Below are 19,685 nucleotides of genomic sequence, written 5' to 3' on the forward strand. Positions count from 1 at the left end.
GCACATTTCCATTGCAAACAAGTCAAATCAGTCCTTAAGATATTGTTCAATATACAAAGGAACTAGCTCCATGATGCATCCAAGAAGAGAAATCCAAAAATTGGATGTCCATCACACACAAGTGGTTTATGTAATTTGGAAAAACATGTTTATAGCCAGATTGACTAACTTCTTAGCACACAAGAAAACCTCAAGGAAAATAACCCATTTAAAATATTGTTTCCCGACTCCATAATTAGTATTATCTTATCTAAAAGCCAATTGATATAGATACATTGTGCATCAGGAAACACTATGCCAAAAGATCCATGAGCAGTAAAGCAATTTCAGGCCACAAGGTTTCTTCCACCAAAGGGAGAAAACGTTTCCTTGGTTATAGATGATTTTTTGGTCAAAGGGGCACTAGATATAACAACACCAGCACCTAAAGGTGGAATGACAACTCGATTCAGCAACAACATAGTATCCAAGTTAATAGCCAAAGATCCTCTATTGGGCCCCAATTGATTTATGCCCTCCCAAGTAATCCCTATCCATTTCTTCACCTTCACCTTCACCAATCTAGGACACCCAATGAACAAGGACTTGATCCCATCATCTAAAACTAGAAAACCCTTCATGCATAGCTTCTTCAAACAAAGACATTTGGTAGTGATGCAAGAGATATTTATATTCCCTATTGTCTCACTGCCACAGAGAGCCAACCTCTCCAAGACCTAGAAAATGGAAGCCAGAGGACTCAAGCTTGTTGCAGTCAGATTCAAGCCAATCAACACCAACTCCTACAAATTTTGACACTTTTTCCCCATGGAAATAAGCCCCTCATCACCTATTTGATTCATTTTCCAACCATTTATGTGCAACTTCCTCATATTTTTGTAGTTGTTGGCATTCATGCACTCCAAAGTCTTCACCATATGAAAGACATCCAATCTTGCGCGCCTTGAAACAACCATCAGGCCCTGATTGCTTACTTACAACCTCTCTAGATGCGCCTAAACTAATCCACTCAAATGATTAGGGATCACCTCAAGGATTTTATTGCAATCCCCTGAACATTGAAACATCTTGAGGGTAAGTAGATTCTTGAATCCAACATTTAGGGCTCCAAAATATTTCCTGTTGAAAATTTCTATTAGGGAAATACTATTCAACTTTGCACACCCTAGGCTAATAACCTTGACACTCCCCTTAGCTAAACCCTTCAACCGCTTAACATATAACTTCTCTAACCCTACACAATACTTGAGAATAGCATTCATCCCCTCTCCAGATGCACCTCAACCAATCCACTCACATGAGCAGTGATCACCTCATGGAGTTTATCTCAATCCTCTGAACATCGAAACAACTTGAGGGTACAAAAATTATTCAATCCAGCAATCAAGGGCCCAAATATTTCCTGTCGAAAATTTCATTCTGGAAAATACTCTTGATCTTTGCACACCCCGAGTTGATAACCTCGACACTCCCCTTAGCTAAACCCCTCAACATCTTAACAAACAACTCCTATAATTCTACACAATACTTGAGAATAGCATTCATCCCCTTTGCCCCAAAAGTATAAGACCCACATGACAATTTTTTCAAACTAGTACACAACTTAGAAAAATCCTCAATACTAACATCAGATAACTCCCTATAGGCCTTCAATTTCAACTTTTTAAGGCTCTTACAATGAATCCCAATTTTAATCAAGCCCTCATCTTTTATACTTACCATTCTGCAATCGCACCTGAGAGCAAGCTTGGTCACATGATCGAACTTGCTGAAGAGGCCTGGGAGTGTTCCTGAGATATCTAATTAGGCATCCAAGGATAGTCGTTAGTGACTCCATCCATTGAAAAAAAACCATATCTCGCCCACCAAAGAGCATCGTTGTTAGTCGTCAGAGCTCAGGCTGTAGAAGATGCATGCAAGACATTCATTCGAGGTATCTCACATTGAAGCATAAGAATAAAAAACGTATGAATTATTTGGTCATCATGCTGATGGGCTAGCATCTACATGTCAAATTATTATTGAAGTGAGGAGGATGAAAATAAGTGTCTCTAATTGGTTGGATCTTCTAAGCCCAAACCCGCAAAGGAACGCCTATCGGTGTAAAAATATATTATTAATTTTATTTTTATTTCAGTATATAAATTGTATATTAAAGATAAATAATTTACATTATATATTATATTATATTATAATTGATGTACTTTATATATACATATATACATATATATTTGAGATTTTATAATTTAGTATGAAGGAGATGTGTAATTCTTTTCATGTTTAGCCTTGAGTTAACATGTATTTTTTTAAACTAAAAGTAAAATATTCTATGAATAATAAAAACAAAAATGAATATACATATTTGGTTATCTTGGTGCTCTCTAACCCTCTATGGAAGATATGTTGTAAGGTTATGTTACGCTATATTATGTTATGTAAATATTTTGACTCTGCCAAATTACATAAAAATTAAAATTAAATTTAAAAAATTAATAACTATTATTATAATTATAATTATTAATCATTAAAAATTATTAAAAAGTAAACCAAGCAAGATCCATCTTAACTCTTGAAGTATCAAAGTTTGAGAGGGATCAAATCTCTCTAGGTGCAAACCTTTCCTCAAGTTTTACACACAAAAAAGAGGTTTGCTTTGAGAGATTTGATTTCTATAGGCATTTGATAAATCTGAAATTAAGATGGATCTAGGTTGATTTAAAGTTTAAACTAAATTATGTAAACTTTTAAAAAATATTTTTCTTAAGATACAAGTAATTTCACAAGTTTATTAAAAAAAATGAAAAAAGACAATATGAATAAATTTTATACAATTTATATTTGATTTATCCAATAACCAATTCATGAGTCAAGCAATAACTACTAAAGTCTATATCTATTTTATATTAATCATAGCATATTATTCATATAAAAAAAAACATTTTAGAACTAGAATTGACACTAACCATAACTATTAATGTTTATATCTATTTTACAATAACCACAATATATGATTCATATAACAAAACAACGAACAATAATTAAAAAATAAAATAAAATAAAATTTACCCTAACAAAAAAATATTTACCAATTTTAAATCTGTTATAAAGTCTTTAAAATGTCGTGATGTATCAATATTCTTCAAAATAATAACATCCTAGTGAAGCAGAGTTTATTCCCAAAAATAAAACAATGTGTGATTTTCTTTATACAAAATGCCAACCCCTTTATCATAATAATACACTCTTTCATACTGTTTATGCTAAACATTTTACAACTAGCTTTTCACATTGAAAAAGAGTCTATGTACATTATATCCATAGCCTTCATCTCATTTGTATTTTTTCATTTTCTTTGGGTTAGGCATAGACATTTTGGTTCCTGAACTCATGCCTTATTCAGGCTCCTTTATGATGACACCTTTTGTTATTGGTGGGGCCTCTTGATGCCTTTTAACACTTTCATTATTTTCTTTGATTGTTTTTTCTCCTACAATATATGGTTTCTCCTCGTGGTAATCATTGTAGCGATTAATTCATTCATTTATATCATTGAACTTCCTTCTATTCCTTTCATGTCATGATAGTTTACCTTCACATTTTCCTATACAACACGTTAATTTCAGTATGGAAATGGAAAGGCATGGGAGGTTGATCATCAATTAATTTTGTAAGAGAAATAGAATAGAGAAATCACTTTCTAATGAACTAATAATAATAGCTCCAGAAATTAACTTATTTCCTTCTTTGAAAAAACCTATATAATTTCCTTCTTTGAAAAAACCTATATCATTCTTGCAAGATATTAAGGTGTTCTTGTATACATTTTCTTAATGTAACAAAGTTCCCTTTGATATTATCCAAGGAAATTGTAAATGAGGAATCTAGCCAAATTAATCTCTCGGACTATCAATGTAATTTTTCACTTCATGAATTTTCAAGTGAAGATCCCATATTAATTTCTTCTTCTCAAGGACCACGGAAATGTTCAATATTAGCTCAATTATATCCATAACTTGGAATGTTGAAATTATAGGATATTTTGTCTCATACTATCAATCATCCTCCTAATGGGATCAATCAACATCCTATTCCCCCTTTACATCATCATTGCACAAAGCCCTATGCATGACTCTCTCATTCCCCACAAATGTTTCCTTGAACTGCATCATCTGAGTCTATTTTAGGACTAATGCACCCTGGCCTCTTGCTGGACAACATTCACCTACAGGTCTCTCCACCGTGGTTTGCATTGATCACCTACAGGTTGCCTTCCTTGCACCTACGTTGGTTCTAGGAATTCAAGAAAAAGAGAGAGAATCCCAAAACCTCCATTTCGAGAAGCTTCCAGGATATATTGTAACCATTTACCTCATATTAATATCTCAAATAATATCCTATCCTACCTTGGAGTTTCCATACCTTATCCGTATATCTCATCCTCTCATCAAGAGTGGATCTCAATCCCAAGATTGGTAAAAGGATAAGAACTCCCAACTTACCCCACTCCTCTATCTATTTACAATATTCCATATGAAATAGGTTGGATTTTGGAGAGTGATTCTAACCTTATGCTGTTGTGAAGTGAGTCAGGTTGTCATACATTTGGGGTGATTGGAGGTACACTTTTTCACAAAGAAAGGACAAGTCAACAACTTGGAGGAGCTCTTCCACAAGATTGAAACCTATTTACGGTTGTAACTCACTTCATTTATATCAATACAAAGGGTTCTCTTTTTTTCTTATATGTGATGTCGTTATTTCATATATTTCAATACCATGTTGATCTTTTGAATAAAGTAGATAGATGATGTTACATAGATCTCACAGTTTCTTGGCTTGTGTAGTCTGGTTGTGAAGGTTATAATTTTGGTAGCTGGAGCTAGGATTGGGGCATTCAAGCCAAATAAGGAGTGAAACATACGACAAATTCCAAGTAGGTTTCTTCCCCTCATCTACTTACTTTAAGGAAAACATTGGGTCCTTTGTCATTTTGTCGTTCTAGGTTAACCACCAATCCTAGGGGAGGTATTTATGTTCGTGGGCATAAATCCTGCATAAAAAAATGGAACCTCCATTAGGGAACGATGTATTCCCATGGTTGTTTCTTTCTCCATTATACTAAATTTCCCCCTATCATAGACATTTTCTTCTTTAATCATCGAAGAACAGACCTAGGAAGTGATTTTATTGAGTCCTGTTTGTAAATTTTGTGTCATAATCCTCTTTCACAGGACCAACACACCCTCTGGTCTGCTAACAGTGTTGTACCTCACCTAGGCCTTCTTTGTTCCCATGTTGCACCTCACCTGGGCCCTCCTTGTCCCTGCGTTGTAGAGTAATGATGCCTCTTCTACACTTGTGTTGACCCCTGTTCTTGCAAAATTTTCCTTGTTTTCTCAGTGTTGATTTGATCAACCTACTTCTAGCTGACCTTCTCTAAGTTTTGAGTGTCGTGTGGTCTCTCTGGAGCCTCCATTTGGTTTTCATGTGTATTTTTTTCCCTTTGGTAAGAATTGGTTTTGTTTTTCATTGTTCTTATTATTAAGTCACTTGCAAACTTGTTTCATTTTATCATTGACCACTTGGATGAATTGTTGTTCTACTCCTCATTCTCAAAAGTGCATTTGAAAGAGTGATCAAAATTTGCATCTTAGTTTTCTTCATTTTGAAAATTAAGTGTGGTTAAAAGAAAAAAAATCTTGCATTGGAATTTAGGGTTTTTCATCTATATTGATTTAGGAACAGTTGCATGAAAAGGTAATTTCATGGAGCATCTTGTTTGTTGCATTTTCTATGTTGCATATTGTTTATTTCTTCCCTTCATTATCTAGATTTTTAGTGAAGAGAAAGATTCCATTTCCTCATTCTAGATTTGCATTTTAGGGAATTTAGGTGATTCCATAAAACATAAACTTAATTCAAGATCAACTTAAAATTTACTAAATCAACCTAAGGAGCAGTTATAACATTTATATAAACACATAAAGTTCTAGGCTAGAGACGTGTTTTGGCATCGTTAAATGTAGAAGTTGTCATTGTTTGCCAATGTTGCATCTCGGGGGTGAAATCTCGTTCCACGTATGTGAGTGTATAGGGTCGTACCCCACATACATTCCAGTATATTGGTGGTGATCCACACACGTAAAGCATATGGGGCACTCTCATCAAATGGTTATGCATTAGACATCACTGCTATAGATTATAATCCTACATATCGTCGCGTATATTTTGGGAGCCCCCAATAGATTGCAATATCCATAGGTAACCAAGTCCACTGGCTTGTAAACCGTGATACATTGAAAACAACATTTCGAGATATTTTCTTCCATACATTAAGTCCATGGTTAGCCAAGGTGTATATTGTAGTTCATGGTTGCTTAGTAATCCTTTATGCCTAGATTACCCTATTTTTGATTTATTTAATTTTGTGTTAGTACAATTTACTATCCAATGTGGAAAAACAAGACCCCTACTCCGTCGTTCACATAAAATGCAACGTAAGCCTCCTCTTCCACTAGAGGCTACTCATGGTCATCATCAGAAGCATAAAAGAACATAAAATACTAAATAGGGAAACTCGGGAGCTACTTTTGGTCCTCCTCCTAAATCTGATTAACCAGAATCATTTGTCCTCTTGAGTACTAAACCCGAGATTACATCTACTCTCGTCGGTGAAACTGACACAATTGATATTGAATTACTTGAGATGTTCCTGAGGTTATACAATCTAACCTTCCTGAGTCGGAAACTTTATTTCCTGAGGTCATCGAACCCGAGGAGCCTCTGTCATCATTGCCTATTGCTTCAGGTATTCCATCTTCTCTTTTGTTGTCTCAGGCTGATCCTCCTATTATATATCTTAGTCCTGATGGTGAACCGCTTGCACCTGGACTTATGAGTATTGAGGAGATCCCACAAGAAGAGCCTCATCCTTCTACTCTTTAGGAGGGACTTTTCCTTTATCAAACCCATCCTCTTCTTCCTCCTCCACCTCCTGAACAAACTCCTTTGTTGGTTCTTTTGACTCACTTATGAATTTCGCACGACAATCCACATTAGGATTATTGACCATAACTGGAACTGATATGGCTTCTTAGCATGCATCTACCACTATGGTTGAGACTTCAAATGTTCCTTCCATATCTATGTTTTTAACATTACCAGAGGCACATCTATATGGTGTCCCGTCCATCCAACCTGGTTGCCAGTATTTATCCGGTACCTTCTCTGGTGCATCTTATAGTTTATGGACATCTCCCATGTCATCCACTTCAAGAATTCTGTCTCGCACTGCTCTTATGAGTGTTTCATAGCCTTCTCCTTCTCCTCCTCTTACACTGATAGTTGAACAACATGCTTACCCCTATGTTAGTGGGCAAGGTCTTCTTCAACAACCTAACTATCCTTATGTTGGGTCCACTCCACATGGAGGGAAGTTGCCTCCATCATCTCCTCCTTTTTTGGAAAGGGGGAAACTTTTTGTTGGTATACCTCAAAATGGTTGTCAGGAAAACAACTCACAAAAAGATAGAAAATATAGATCATCACCTTAGAATTTAGCCTCTTCGAGGGGGAGGCCTCCTTTACATTACACAAATGAACAATTCTTGGATGAGACAAATGACTAAACCTCCCTTCTATATATAGGAGTCTAAGGGTCATAATATAATCAAGCTTACATAACAGTAATAACATAAGGGCACAAAAATAACAATAGTGGGTTTCTATAGGGCATACTAATAACAATATGGGGATAATAGGGGCACAATAATACCAATAACGGATACAATGACAATAGTAATGGCGGAATCACTAGTATTATAGGGGCCTAACATACCCCTCTCCTTTTGAAAAGTGTTGTCATCAATGCTTGAGTAGTTATGGATGCTTCTGTATAAAATTCTCATCCTCCCATGTGGAATCTTTAGTGGATAAGTTCTTCCACTTGATGAGATACTCTAAAATTGATCGCTTTCATAGCTGTCGAGTTCTTGTTTCTGTGACTACTTCCGGTTCCAATATGATTTTTCCTTCCTCTTCAAGTTTTGCCAATATTTTTTGAAATGGAAGCTTGTCACCTATAACCTTCTTTAAACATGAAACATGGAAAACTGGGTGCACTCAGGAAGCTACATGAAGCTCCAATTTGTATGCCATAGTACCAATCTTTTGCAACACCTTGTACGGATCATAATAATTTGGTGATAATTTATTATCCTTCTTAGCTTGCTTGAGGAACATTTGTTTATATGGTTGCAGCCGTAGGAATACCCAGTCACCTACATCAAAACTTCTTTCGCTACGATGTTGATCTTCCTATTATTTCATTCTATTCTGCTCAAACGTGAGGTTATCCTTTAAGAGTTGAAGAAATTGTTATTGATGCTCAATGTGATGTTCCACTGCTTGAACCTTAGAATTTTCTCTTAAATATGATGTGATGGATGGTGGATGATATCCATAAAGTGCCATAAATGGGGTCATTTTTGCTGCAGTATGGAAGGAAGTGTTATACCACCATTTAGCCAGAGGAAACCATTTGACCCATTGTGTCTGTTTGTCAGATACAAAGCAATGAATATATCCTTCCAAACATTTATTTACTATCTCATTTTTCCCATCAGATTGAGGATGATAGGATGAGGTATGAGCTAACTGAGTACCGAGACAAGAAAATAATTATGTCGAAAAATTTCCAGTGAAAATGGGACCTCTATCGCTTACAATAATCTTTGGCTTTCCATGTAGCTTTTGAATTATTTCCATAAATGTAGTAGAAACTGTACTAACTTTAAATGGATGTGATAATGCACAAAAGCATGCATTGTTGGTAAGTTTGTCAACTATCACCATGATGACACTCTTTCCTTTGGACTTGGGTAAACCTGTGATAAAATCCATTGAAACCTCCTCGCAATGTTGGCTTGGAATTGATAAACGTTGCAATAGACCTGGGGTCTTAATTGTTTCAACTTTATTCTCCTGGCAAACCAAACATTCCGCCACAAAATTTTGAATATCCAATTTAAGGCCATCCCAAAAAAATTCCTTCTTAATGCTATGGTAAGTTTTTAAAAATTGTGAGTTCCCTCCTAAGGGAGAAGTGTGCAATTCCATCAAAATATTTTGTTTGAGTTGGGAATTCTTACATAGGTATAAGTGATATTTGTACCATAACAAATCATTTTTCTAGCTAAATGTACCAGATGTACTGGGATGTTGTTGTAACTTTTGAATTATTGCCCACACTTCTTTGTCATTCTTCCATTCCTCCCTTGCTTTGTTTATTCAATCTGGTTGGATAATAGAAATGGCGCACAACAATGCTTCCACATCCTCATCCTTTCTTGAGAGTGCATCTGCCACAACATTTTACTTCCCTTTTCTGTAGATGATTTCAAATTCATAACCCAACATCTTTGTGACCCACTTTTGTTGTTCTTCAGAGGATAATATTTGTTCTAAAAAGTATTTAAGACTATCATGATCTGTTTTTACCTTGAAGTGTCTTCCCATTAGGTAGGGTCACCATTTCTTAAGTGCATGTAGTATTGCCAAAATTTGCTTCTCATAAATAGCAACTATTTTCCCTTGATTGGATGACTTTCGAAAGCAATGGGTCTTTCCTCTTGCATTAAAATAGCACCAATTTCATTTCCTGAAGCATCACATTCCACAATAGAGGTTTTTGTGAAGTCTGGCGTAGCTAAGGCCAGTGCTTGGCACATTGCCTCTTTAAGATGTTTGAAGGCCTTTGTTGCTTTGGGAGTCCATGAAAATGCATCTTTCTTGAATAATGTTGTTAGAGGTGCTCCTATTCTCCCATAATTCTTAGCAAACTTGCAATAATACCCTATCAACCCAAGAAATCCTCGCAGATGCTTTATGGATGTGGGGATTTTCCATTCCTTAATGGCTTTAATTTTGCTAGGGTCTACCTTGACACCTTCATGAGATACAATATGACCCAGATATTCCACCTCTTGTAATCCAAATAAACATTTGGAGCTTTTTGCACATAATTGTTTCTCCTCCAATTGTTTGAGCACCCTCTCAACATGTTCAACATGATCCTTCCAAGAATTGTTGTAGATTAGTATATCATCAAAAGGTACTAACACAAATTTTCTAAGGGTTTGAAAATGGAATTCATCAAACCTTGAAATGTAGAAGGTGCATTTGTAAGGCCACAAGGCATGAACAAAAATTCATAATGACGCTCATGAGTTCTAAATGTTGTTTTCAAAATGTCTTCAGTCTTCATTATGATTTGATGATATCCTGAATGAAGATCCAACTTAGTAAAGTAAAATTATCCATGCAATTCATCCAATAATTCATCAATGATAGGAATGGGAAATTTATCTTTAATAGTGAGCTTCTTGAGCTCCCTATATTCCAGACACATGTGCCATGATCCATCCTTCTTGTGCACCAATACTACTCGAGCAGAGAAAGAATTTTGACTAAGTAGGATGAACTGTGTATGGTATGGAACATCATCAATCAAACCCTCTTTATCATGGTACCATGAAAATCCCCATTGAGAAATAATATAGACCTTATTAGGGTATTCCTCATATGCCTTTTCAAGGCTAGAGAATTCATGGTTATCTTGGGGTTGGTCAATAAGGTCACTTGTATTCTAGCTCTCAGGATCCTCGTTATTCTGGTTACTAGTTTCCTTATTACCAGAACCCTCCTTATTTATGAATGCAAGTTCCTAATGCCTAGGTTATTCCTTCATATCGAGGTCATCCTCCTCTGGAATTTAATTGACAGCTTCCTTTTGTGGCCACTCTCGAGTTGCAAAATTTGACTCGGCTCACCAATGACCCCATTGCTCATTCGCCTTGGTGGTAGATTATTCCTACTAAACTTCCTTTTGATATCCGTAAATTCATTAGGAATACAAGTGAAGCCTCGTTGATGGATGTCATGACGTATCATCTGTGGTGTTCATCAAACTCCCTTAATGATGATTCTATTTGACTTTGTCTTTTCGAAAGAATTCTTATGTGTATCATTGCTAAATGGTATTTTGAATTACTCAGAGCTTCATTCCATGATTTCAGTGCCTTAGCCATAACCTTCCTCATGCATTTCCATTTTCCCATTAGATACAAAACTAGAACGGAACTGTTAATCAACCTCAAACAATTAGATTCCACTCACATTTCATATCACATTCATGAGTGGAGGCGTCTTTGTCGATTGGTCAAAACTTATATTCTAGATCAATTTCTCACAAAATGGTTTACTAAATCTCTATTTGCACTTATAACAGAATATGTGTCCAAAGGTGGAGTCGTGACTAAAGAGCAAGTGGTTTTTCATGCACAATATTTGAATTTGGTCTATACCCAATTTAGAATGCTCTATGATAATATACCAAACACTCTGAGACCTTCGAATAATGTTCCTCCTCTCATTATTGGTAAATAATCTCATGTTACTGATGGAATTATTTGTTCTACCAACATGTAGATGGCAAGTAAACAATCTGGTATTGCTCCACCCTCATCTTCTCAAAACCCTCAATCCCACCCTCTTGTACCTTCTTCTTCTAATATAAATGTCATTTCATTTGAGAAAGGAAAGTCTCAACAACCACCTGGAAGCAAGACAAAAGGAAAAGGTAAGAAAAAGAAAGATCCCTCTCTACAGGATAAAAAACGAACCAGTCTTCTGATGAGAAATGGAAGCCTCGATATCATTGTTTGATTTTCAATGAGGATCACTTTACATGTGATTGTCCTTGTAGAATTTTCCTGTAGATTCACAAGCTCATGCAATTTATGAAAGTGCAAGAGAAGAATCTACTTCTACTTTCAACCAATGGAAGCCAATGGATCGATGAAAACAATATGAACAAGAAGAAGACAAATCAATGGCACATAACACAATAATTTTTCCTAGGGAAATCCACAACTCAAAACCTTGCCTATATATATTGAATTAAATTAGAAATATGAGTGAAGATACAAATCTTGATCTCACAAGGACAATTCCGCACAAGTATTGTCAACTCTCTACCTCACAAGCCCAGTATTGGCCAACACTTAGCCAATTTCCACTTCCTTCCAAGCCCCTATTTCCTTTTGCAATTCCTAGGATTAATAGCCCATATTTAAATGGAATTCATTCTTCCAAAATTGCACAATACAAACATAGGTCCTTCTTTGATTGCATGTGTGATATTTACAACTCAATAAATCATACAACTAATAGTACATTGTCCCCGCACTCTAGTCTCAACCGGGTCTTTATTTGAACTAACATGCATGAGTTTCTCATGAGGGAATATTTAGTTAACTAGAGTAACACTTGTGGATGCACCAGTGCACCAACTGACTATTAGTCCTTTATTAGTTCCACAAATAGTTAGAACTAATTTAACTGACCATAACTCAGTAAACTAAGTTATCTAATTACAACTCAATTTAAACTCATCCTGGACCCCTAAAATTGAGGAAGAACATAGACATGACTACATAAATACTTCCAACAAGAAATTCCTCAGATAATTAAGTTAATTAAACTTAATTAACTATTTGCAAGTTGCTATGAGAATAGAATTTGATTTTTATTCACAGTTTAATTCAAGGACAAATTAAGCTGGAATTTCTTGTTGCCATTTATCAACACTCCCTCTAAAAAGGAAAGGGATTATCCACTACCCCGATCCTGTCTCTATGAAAATTGAATTTACATCTTGACAATGACTTTGTCAAAATTTCAACATCTTGCTCCTCTATGGGAATGTACTCTAACAACATGATTTGCCTCAATACATAATCTCTAAGATGATGATATCATATATTAATATGCTTGGACCTATCATGAAAACCAGGATTTTCAGAGAGTTTGATACAACTCTGATTATCGCAATAAATCATTGTCGGATCCATCTACTAACCAAATAGACTAACCAAGGTCTTCCTCATCTAGATAGCCTCACATGTTGCTTGACTTGCATACATGTACTCTGCCTCTTCCGAACTGAGTGCAACGAATCTCTGCTTCCTGCTGTACCAATAAACTATCACTGACCCAATACTGAAAATCCATCCTGATGTTCTTTTTCGATTGGATGGACTCCCCACCCAATCTGCATCCATGAAGCCTTGAAGCTTCACTCCCTCTATCCATCTGTACCATAATCTGTACTGAGTAGTTCCCATGAGGTATCTCAATACATGTTTTGTCGCCTTCCAATATAGCTTGGTAGGCCTAACCATCGCTTGACTAATCTAGTTAACTACATAGCAGAAATATAGTGATGTGTTCACCAAGTACATGAGTGAACCCACAAGCTTCCTGTAAATAGTAGCTTCCACTACCTATCCCGAAGTAACATCCTCCTTCCTCTAGTTACCAACTAGAGGAGTCTCCATAGGCTTGCAACTCTCCATGTGGAACCTCCTAATTATCTCGTTTGCATACTTGCCTTGAGACACAAACAACTCCCCATCACCGTGTCATAATTCCATGCCCATAAAGTAATGCATGAGCCAAAATTCCTTCATCTCAAACTCTCTTGCAAGGTCCTCCCTGTAATATTTTATCAACTAATCATCACCTATTAGTATGAGATCATCAACATAAAGTAAAGTGATCAATAATTTAACTTCCACCATTATGTGGCACAAGTTCACATCCTATTCACTCTTCATGAAGCCCAACTCGATGAAGTACCTATATATCCTAGTGTACCAATCACGAGGTTCTTGCTTCAACCCATACAACACTCTCTTGATCTGTAACACATGCAACTCAAGATCAAAGGTTTCAAAACCTTCAGGCTGCTCTATGTACACCTCTTCCTCAATCATGCCATTAAGGAAGGTTGTCTTCACTTCCATCTAATGTATCTTCCACCTCATCTATGTTAATAGTACCAATATATATATATATATATATATATATATATATATATATATATATATATATATATATATATATATATATATATATCTCTGATTGACGAGTACTTTGGAATAGGAGCAAAGGTCTCATCATAGTCAATCCCCTCTACCCATGAAAAGCCACAAGCCAAAAATATAGACTTGTGCTTCTCCAAATTACCATCTGTAGCTTGATTTACGTTGTAAAGCCAATGAGATCTCACCATAAACTTATCCTCTAGTCTCAAGACCACATCCCAAACATCTTTACAAAACTATGGAGTCATATTCCTCCACCATGGCATCTATCCAAATTAGCTGTTTCACTGCATCCTCAAAGGAAGATGGCTTTGTCACAACACATCTGCTCATAAGATCCATGTCTCAGGTGTACCTATGAGGTGATCTCCTATATCTGCATTTTGACATGGGTGCTCCCACATTCTCTCTAGCATCCAAAAAAATCTATCTGCCTCTCTGATGCGGTTTCTCCCATCTCTAGAAGACTCTACTTGAGTGGATGTCTCCACTCCCAGAATATCTACATGTAGCCACTCCACATCAATCTGAGGCTCCTCAACCTTAGGATTTAAAATCTCCTCAATCTCATGTAGTTGAAGCTCCCTCTGAAGGGAAACTAGCATGGCCTTATCCTCATCGAATCTGACATCCCTAGAACCACTCTCATCGTGTTGGTCAGAAAGTACACCTGATAGTTGTGAGGTGTATCAGTGTACCCCGCAAATATCCCCAACTTTGCTATCATCTCAGGCTTATTCTGAGCATATTTTGTCACATGGAAATATACCGATGACCCAAAAATCCTGAAGTGACCAACATCTAGCCTCTTATCAGAATAAGCCTCCTCTGGTGTCTTCATCCAAAATATCAGATGCAGGCAACAGTTCTGAACATAGGTCACAATGTTACATGCCTCAATGCACAAGTGTAGTGTAAGACAATGGTCATGAAACATCACCCTTATTGCTTGTAATATGCTTCCATTCTTCCTCTCGTCCACCCCATTTTGCTAAGGATTATGGGGTACCGTCAACTCCCATTTAATTGCTTCCCCAACATAGGAGTTGTTAAACTCATTTGAGACATACTAACCACCATTATCACTCCATATAGATTCAACATTCTTTCTTGACTCTTTCTCCACCAATGTCTTAAACTCGCAAAAAATTATGAAGGTTTGATCCTTTTTCCTTGATGAAATATATCTAGCATTTTCGAGAAAATTCATCAACAAATATAAGATAATACCTGTGTGTGCCCCCATGGATGTTGTTAAGAATGGTCCACACACATCTGAATGGACTTGATCTAGAATAGCCTTTTCTTGAATGTCTCTAATGTGAAAGGAAGCCTTGGTGTATTTTCCCAAAGTACAACCCTTGCATGTATCAACTTGCTCTAGCTTATGTTTTTGCAAACTAGCAAAGATCTATTGCATGATCATCAAAGCCCCATTATGCAAGTGGCCCAATCGCCTATGCAAAAACTTGCCAATGTCTTGGCTCTACACCATCTCTACTTTTGTGCTCAAATCAACATAATCCTCTGCCTCTAGGTTATATAAATTCTTCACTCAAGTCCCTATTTTCTTTACTTGACTCGTTGCTATGTGTTGAGGGAATGCCTTTCCTTTTGAGAAGATCACATCATAGCCTCTATCCTCATGTATGGAAACAGATACCAAGTTCTTCTTCAGCCTAGGCACATACATAACATTCTTCAGGGTGAGTGGAGCCCCATTCTCCATCTGAAAAGTAACTGTGCCCAATCTAGTAGCACTATACCTCCCATCGTCACCCATCTCAATATGCATCTGGAGATATTTATCCTCCAGGTCACTGAATAACTCCTGGTTGCCAGTCATTTGGAATGAAGATCGACTATCTAAGTACCATACACTTCCCATCATTGATGACACCTTGCATGCAATGATGGAAAAGCGCAATTCGAATTGGGAGGCTGAAGCCTCACCCACCACTCCTCTTCAGGACTTCTTCTTAGACTTCTTGAGTGGAGAATTTGTTGAAAAATGGCCTAGCTTGTGACAATGAAAGCACTTAACTTTCATCATGTCTTTCTTCTTACCTCCATGTCAAGAATTTGATTTGGAATTGGAATCTTTCCCTTCCCCTTCTTCACCTTAGGCATTAAGGCACAGTTCTCTTCATCATCAGTATTTGATGAAGAGCCATCCCTGGTGTTCCTCTTGATCTCCTCCTACATCAAATCCAACCATAGTCGTTCCTAATATGAAAGCTTCTCCAAACCATTGACATAGTTATGATAACAATTTCAACTCTTTGGAAGTCCCATAAGACAAATACAGACCATATCATCATCAGAAACTGTGATTCCAACACTTCCAAGTTCATCACCCCATTGAGTGAACTTGGTAAAGTATTTTAGAACAATCTCGCCTTTCTCCATTTTGATTTTTCAAAGTTTTTCCTTCAGTGCCAATTTCCTTTGGTCACTATTATTATGATATAAGTTTGTCAATGCTTTCCACATAGCATATGGAGTTTCCTTGCCATGGAGACTCAAGATAATGTGGTCTCAAACTCCCTTAAGGATTATCCACCACACCTTTGCCACACACTTCTTCCATTGGACCAAATTATGTGCATCTAATGCTGGTGGCTTACGAATGCCTTGATCAATGAATTTCTTGAAGCCATTATCCTCCAGCACAACCTCCATTCTATCCCTCCAAGATATATAGTTCGAGCTTCCTTCCAAGGTATACTCGAGCCAAAAACCATAGAATGCCATCTGCGGATCTTGAAGTATGTATTTCAAATTCAAATTTCACCTGTAACCCAAAACTCAAAACTTCAAAATCTCCTTTAGTATATTGAATTCAGCTCCGATAACATGTAGAATTTTGTTGTAGATTCACAAGCTCATGCGATTTAGAAAAGTACAAGACAAGAATATACTTCTACTTTCAACCAACAAAAGCTAATAGATCGATGAAAACAATATGGAAAAGAAGAAGAAAAATCAATTGCACATAACACAATAAGTTTTCCTAGGGAAAGCCACAACTCAAAACCCCACCTATATGTATTGCATTAAATTAGAAATATGAGTGAAGATATAAAGCTTGTTCTCACAAGAGCAATTCCGCACAGGTATGCTCAACTCTCTACGTCACAAGTCTGTTATTAGCCAACACTTAGCCAATTTCCACTACCTACTAAGCCCATATTTTCTTGCACAATTCCTAGGATTAATATCTTGTATTTAAATGGAATTCATGTTTCCAAAACTATGCATTCCACACATAGTTCCTTTTTTGATTACATGCATGATATTTACAACTCAGTAAATCATACAACTGATAGTACATTTTCTCTACACTCTAGTCTCAATTGGGTCTTTCTCTATACTGACATGCATGAGTTTCTCATGAGGGAATATTTAGTTAACTAGAGTAACACTTTTGGATGCACCAGTGCACCAACTGACTGCTAGTCCTTATTAGTTCCACATACAATTAGAACTAATTTAACTGACCATAACTCAGTAAATCGAGTTATCTAATTACAACTCAATTTAAACTCATCTTGGACCCCTAAAATATAGGGAGAACATATACATGACTACAGAAAGACTTCCAACTCAAATTCCTAAGCTAATTAAGTTAATTAAAATTAATTAACTATTTACAAGTTTCTATGATAATAGAATTCGATTTTAATTCACAATTTATTTCAAGGACAAATTAAGCTATAATTTCTTCTCTCTATTTCTCAAAAGTCCTCACCACACTGAAGTGAATAAATTTATAAATTCCTCCACTTCTCTTGTAGTGTCAACTGACCTGTTTCCTAATCAAGAGACTCATATCATTGCTCGGGAACCATCTTCCTCTAAAACGTTCTTGTTTCTTTCATCTTCAAAGTTGAGATCTCATGTTTTGGTAGCTACTCGGAACAAGGATTATGGGAATGTGAATCTACCGAATGGTCAGGCTACTGATCAACCTTCCAGTTTAGCACCATCCTTGTTAGATCCCACTCCGCTGTCGATTCCCACTGAATTGACTATTAAACCTCCAAAGGGCATTATTCATAAGTCAACTTTCAACCCTCGTGCAATATCTGCTCAAAATTATAATGTAGTTGAAGACTTGGCTTAGTCTCCATCATCTATGTCAACTCCTGAGGTGTTGCAGAACTGCACCACCCAAAAGAGGGCTTTACTTTTAGGTATAGGATGTGTGGATCTATCATATTCTAACCTTGTTGTTTTCTCTCATAAAAACTATACCCCTCGGCTTCTAACTCTATTAGATTTTATAATTAAAGTCGTCATCCATGGTAAGAATATTCATTGTTCTATTGTGGATAAGGGAGCCGAGACTTGCATTATGTTCATGTCTTGTTGGAAGCTGATTAGTTCTCCTCAACTGAGTCAATCACCTACTACATTGAAGGCTTTTGATGAGAGAACATATAAACCTTGTGGGATTTTGAACTCCCTACAAGTTGAATTAGGCGACAAAATTGTGTCCATAGAAGTCAAAGTTATTAATGGACCTCTTGATTATAATATTTAAATAGGATGTACATGGGTTTATGCCATGGCTATTTTCATTTCAACTTACTTTCATATGATTGTCTTTCCTCATAAATGTGGGATTGTAGCCATAAACCAACTCACCTTTTTCACGTCTAGTTTGCATGTTATTGGAAGTGTCCCTCATTGTTGAAGGATCCTTCACTTATGAGGACCTTTTCACTCCCTCCTCCTCTCCTTCCCAATAAATCATCTTCAGTAACCTATATCAACATGATATCGTCTTTTACTATCCTTGTCGATCCATGGATTCTACCAAACGAAACCAAAACAAGGATTATAATATCTGTATTAACCCAAACAAATGTGTGTTTTGTGTTAGTTCTAGTCGACTCTTAGGTTTCATTATTTCGAAACAAGGAATTCATATAGATCCATCGAAATTACAGGAAATTGTTGATTTTCCTGCGCCTTCTTCATTAGTTCAGCTTCAACGACTTCAAGGGGAAGCTACATTCCAACAAAGATTCATCCCTAACTATGCTAAATTGACCAAAGGATTCACTAGCTTACCAAAAAAAAGGGTTCCCTTCCATTGGGATGATGCATCTCAAAAAGTGTTTGATGCCCTAAAGGATGTACTAGTTTGGGCATCTCTTTTATACCCCCTGACTATTAGCACAAGTACTTCTTGTATCTTTCTGCTGAAATTTCTACTATAGCAATGGTAATTGCCTAAGAAGATGATTTAGGGATTGAACGTCCCATTTACTATCTAAGTCAAAATCTTAATGGTACTAAGATACAATATTCCCATATAAAAAAGTTGGCTTTGGCAGTTGTTTATGTTGTCCAAAGATTTCGCTGTTACATCTTGCTTTAAAAAGATATGGTCATTTCGAATTGCAACCCTATGATATAAATTTTGTCACGTCAATTTCTGGGGGGAAATTACTCAAAATGGATTGTCATCTTACAAGAATTTGACCCGGAGTTCATAAAATCCAAGTCGAAGAAATCTGTAGTTTTCACGGAACTAATGTGCGATCTCCCTTCCCATGATTCGGAATCTACATCTGAAGATTATATTCCCAAAGAGTCATTGTTTCTGATCTCATAATTTGACCTGTGGTATGGAGATTTCTTGATTTATCTCTAGACCTAGAGCTTCCTGTCTAATATCTCTCACTTGGAGCAACAACGTATTCATTACCAAGCCCAAAATTATGTTAT

At 36.4% G+C, this 19,685-nt stretch overlaps 1 pseudogene; it reads right to left on the reverse strand.

Moving 5' to 3' along the window:
* Positions 1-326: 326 nt before the first annotated feature.
* Positions 327-17,999, reverse strand: LOC149238057 (F-box protein SKIP2 pseudogene; annotated as a pseudogene).
* Positions 18,000-19,685: the final 1,686 nt, after the last annotated feature.

This window comes from Pinus tabuliformis, chromosome 8 (assembly GCF_031772625.1).
Source record: "Pinus tabuliformis cultivar Carrire ecotype Pingquan chromosome 8, CPIR1, whole genome shotgun sequence".
Lineage (NCBI taxonomy): Eukaryota > Viridiplantae > Streptophyta > Pinopsida > Pinales > Pinaceae > Pinus > Pinus tabuliformis.